Source organism: Sorex araneus, chromosome 10 (genome assembly GCF_027595985.1).
Source record: "Sorex araneus isolate mSorAra2 chromosome 10, mSorAra2.pri, whole genome shotgun sequence".
NCBI classification, from domain to species: Eukaryota; Metazoa; Chordata; class Mammalia; order Eulipotyphla; family Soricidae; genus Sorex; species Sorex araneus.
Window position 1 is genome coordinate 62,239,020 of NC_073311.1, and position 4,930 is coordinate 62,243,949.

The window sequence follows — 4,930 nt, forward strand, 5'->3', positions numbered from 1 at the left end:
GAAGGGGTCTGCTGGCTTTTCTGGTGGAGCAAGAGGGGAATGGATCTATTACAAACATGAAGATACCTTTAGGGATATCTAATATTTCTTTAAGTCTTACGATATCTCACAGAGATAAGACAACTAGTATTAATTAATTGTACACAGAGAGAGAGAGGCTGCAGCAAACAAGGTGATTCTGCACTTTAAAAGAAACAGTGACCAAACTACAGAAAGAGCCCACAGAATGGGAAAGAATATTTACCCTATACCCATCTGATAAGGGATTAATATCCAGGATATACAAGACACTAGTAGAATTGCACAAGAAAAAATCCTCCAACCCCATCAAAAAAAGGGGAGAAGAAATGAACAGAAGTTTCCTCAAAAATGAAATACAAATGGCCAAAAGGCACATGAAAAAATACTCCACATCACTAGTCTTCAGGGAGATGCAAATCAAAACAACAACAATGAGATATCGTCTCACACCACAGAGACAGGCACACATTCAAAAGGACAAAAGCAACCAGTGCTGGCGTGGATGTGGGGAAAAAGGGATGCTCTTTCACTGTTGGTGGGAATGCCGACTGGTCCAGCCTTTCTGGAAAACAATATGGACAGTCCTTGAAAAACTAGAAATTGAGTTTCCATATGACCCCACAATACCACTTCTGGGAATATATCCTGAGGGTGCAAAAAAGCACAATAGAAATGACATCTGTACCTATGTGTTCATTGCAGCACTGTTCACTATAGCCAAATTATGGAAACAAGCCAAGTGCCCTAGAACAGATGACTGGTTAAAGAAACTTTAGTACATCTACACAATGGAATACTATGCAGCTGTTAGGAGAGATGAAGTCACTAAATTTGCTTATAAATGGATAGACATAGAGAGTATCATGCTAAGTGAAATGGGTCAGAAAGAGAGGGACAGACACAGAAGGACTGCACTCATTTGTGGAGTGTGGGGTAGCATCACATGAGGCTGACACCCAAGGACGGTAGATACAAGGGCCAGGGGGATTGCCCCATAGCTGGAAGCCTGCTTCATGAGCGGAGGGGAGAAGGCAGATGGAATAGAGAAGGGATCACTAAGAAAATGATGGCTGGAGGAGCCAGTCGGGGTGGGAGATGTGAGGCAAAAGTAGATAATGGACCAAACGTGATGACCTCTAAGTGTCTGTGTTGCAAGCCATATTGCCCAAAAGTAGAGAGAGAGTATGAGGAATATTGTCTGCCATGGAGGCAGGGGGAGGAAAGGAGGTGTATACTGGGGATATTGGTGGTGTGGGGAATATGCACAGGAGGAGGGAGGGGTGTTTGATCATTGTGAGATTGTAACCCAAACATGAAAGCTTATAACTATCTCACAGTGATTCAATAAAATTAAAAAAATATATAATAATTTTAAAATCTTTTGCACTATTTGCTCAATAAAGCTGTACTGAGTTTAATGAATGCCACAAAGGAGAAGTTATCAACCTTAACTTCCTGGAAATCACAGTCTAATGAAGTTGAGTCACTGTCACTGTCACTGTCATCCCGTTGCTCATCAATTTGCTCGAGTGGGCACCAGTAACGTCTCCATTTTGAGACTTGTTGTTACTGTTTTTGGCATATTGAATACGCCATGGGGAGCTTGCCAGGCTCTGCCGCGGGGGCGAGATTCTCTTGGTAGCTTGCCGGGCGCCCCGAGAGGGGCAGAGGAATCGAAACGATGTCGGCTGCATGCAAGGCAAACGCCCTACCCACTGTGCTATGGCTCCAGCCCTCTGATGGGGTTAATGATGGAAAACGAGGGATCAGGTTTATAGAGTGTGACATGAAGCATTCAGCACGGTGGAGGCCGAGCCTTGCCGCCTGTGGGTTATTGAGAAGTGGTGCCAAAGACTCCTTCAGGAGAGAGAAATCAGGAAGGCTATTCCAGGCAGTGACGGCAGAGCCTGATGCAGTGTTTCGTGCAGAAGTCAGGTGTGGTGCTCAGGAAGCTTCGGTCATTGAGTGCTAAATTCTGGAAAAGGGGATGGAGCCCATACTGTTGAACAGGTGATAGGGATGTCCATGCAGTTCCCTCTGGGTCTACTTCCCTCTTGAAAGAACCGAAACACAGAGCAGGGAGTGATTCCTGCGCCTTTGCTCCCATTTCACGCAAGGTGCGCTCACCACGTTGACGGTCCATTTGCTGTTAGCACTCGCAGAGTTGCTTTTTAATGAAAATTCGGGTAGTGAGGGAGGTCATGCCTGATTTCTCTGTGAATGAGATGGTGCTGGGATGGACCCAGAGGTACCAGGAGGCAAAAGAAAGGACAAATTTCCTATAGGGAAGGTAAAACTTCATAACATTCTCACACCCATGCATGTGTGCTGCTGGGATCCTGGAAAACCTTCCAAGTCCCTGACCCCACAGGTGTCCACCTGTCAGTGGTGCCACCTGAGCTGGAGAAGACGAATGTCTGGCCCTTTGACAAACTCTTACTTTCTGACTTTCCAGGAATCCCTGTAACTTCCTGCCTTCCCAGACATCGTGAAGACTTTCCGTTACCTGCCTGTCGGATCACCAAGCAGAGATAACTGGAAACAGGAGATCCTTGATGGCTTCCTATAAATCTGGGTAAGTCAGGAGCATGCCACACTCAGCATGTCCACAGTCAGACCTGCGGGCTGGCATCAGCTCTGTGTTGGCATTCCCTAAAATAACAGCTCTCTCAAGACATAATGGTTTTATGACATAAATGCACCCACGAGTAGAACAAGAGGGTACTCTCTAAAATGTCCTTTGATGCAACCTGCTGTTTTCCTGTCCATTAATATAAACAAGACAAACTAAAAGGGGTGAGAACCTTGTGACATAGTCAAACAAAAACACCCAAGAAGTGAATGTTATTGTAATTATTTCAATTAACAAATATTTGGACCACAGGGAATAATAGGATTTCAGCCTGATTCTGACCTCTGCAGGGCCTGTCTCGCTTGACACCTACTATGTTAATTATGTTTTATTACATAGTGCTTTTAATCACAAATGTAATAAGGCATTTTTGTTGTTATTAAATAGAGTCTATTTCTGTATTATTTGAAGAAGGTTTAGATGGAATAGAGGAGGGAAAGGGGAAGTCTACTGATGAAAATGTTATTATTTGAAGGCTAAAGATCATCTTTGTATTCACTGCCTCTAAGGTGGCAAAGTCTCTCAACTCTGCTTGCACTTTTGGTTTCTTATGGGAGAGAGAACAGGAGAGAGTTATCTTCCATCTCAGGAATATGCTGTGTGCAGTCTTAACCAGGATCAGCCTGACAACGTTACATAATGCCAGGGAACCTCTGAAACCATTACTGATCTCCTTTGTTTAAAGGGTATAAATAAGAGTTGGAGGCATAAAAATGATCCTTTTTAGGCTAATGGCTAGTTGGATGAATTCATAAGAAAATGATTTATTGTATATTTGCACAACTATCTCTTTCAAGTTCATTGTAAATTAAAATGCCTTCCCCCAAAATGACAATGAATATGCCAGATGAGGATAAACTGAGGATTGTCACTGTCATCCCGTTGCTCATCGATTTGTACGAGCAGGCACCAGTAACGTCTCTCATTGAGAGACTTATTGTTACTGTTTTTGGCATATCCAATACGCACGGGTAGCTTGCCAGGCTCTGCTGCGAGGGCAAGATACTCTCAGTAGCTTGTTAGGCTCTCCGAGAGGGGCGGAGGAATCGAACAGGACGGCCACATGAAAGACGAACGCCCTACCGATGTGCTATCGCTCCAGCCCAACTGAGGACTACATTCCTAAAAATAAGCACAGAAGTCACATAGTCAAAGCCCCTCCAAACAGAAGCCGTCACCACTCCCACCATCTTCCTTTTCAGTTCATTCCAAATCTAGATTTACTGAGCATTTGAAGGGGCTAGAAGCAGGGAGCTGTGGGGCGGGGGCGACTCTGCAAAGCGTGTGGCGTTGAAACATGGTAGGAACGGAACCCTGTCATTAACAGGATTGTAAATCAAGTTGTCTCAAATACAATTTTTTTGAAAAAGATACAACATTAAAGAAAAACAGAAATAGTGGGGGGGGGGAAATCACTAAAGTATTAAATTTGGAAGCCCAAGCAAAAATTTATGCATAATTGCTTGCACCATAATTATTAGCCAATAAAACTACCAGCTTTTCAGAATGTCGAGTTCTTTTTCTTGGCACTGAACTACTTATATCACTTCTTGCAAGATAAAGTCTATAAATGAAACTGAATAAAACAATTGACAATGTATTTTTCAATGAGTTTGCAGCAAGTCACAAAGTTTTCTTTTTTTTTTTTATAATTTATTTATTTTTAATTAGAGAATCACCGTGAGGGTACAGTTACAGATTTATACACTTTTGTGCTTATACTTCCCTCATACAAAGTTCGGGAACCCATCCCTTCACCAGTGCCCATTCTCCACCACCCGTAAACCCGGCGTCCCTCCCACCCTCCCCACTCCCATCTCCCCCCCACCCCACCCTGCCACTGTGGCAGGGCATTCCCTTCTGTTCTCTCTCTCTAATTAGCTGTTGAAAATCACAAAGTTTTCTTTGTTTCAGGTTTTGGTGGTTATGCAGTAACTGTTTGAGAAAAAAATTATAATCAAGGGAAGAAGATTGATTTTCAAAATAAATAAAACCATATCTTTGTGCTATGTTAGTAAAGTTTTACAAGCAAATTTCTTAACTTATAGAACTAAACAGTAAGGTGTGACTTAGATCTCCTAAAAATCTATCTTTACCTAGTGTATGTGGGAAAATTATCAAATTGTCAAAATTATCAATGTAGGAAAGTTATCAAAATTACTCAAGAAATTTAATAAAATTCTGAACCATACCCAACATCTACTAAACTTATTTTCCTTTTGTGAAATCAGGGCACATATATATGCATATATATGTATTCATATAGTTATATATATG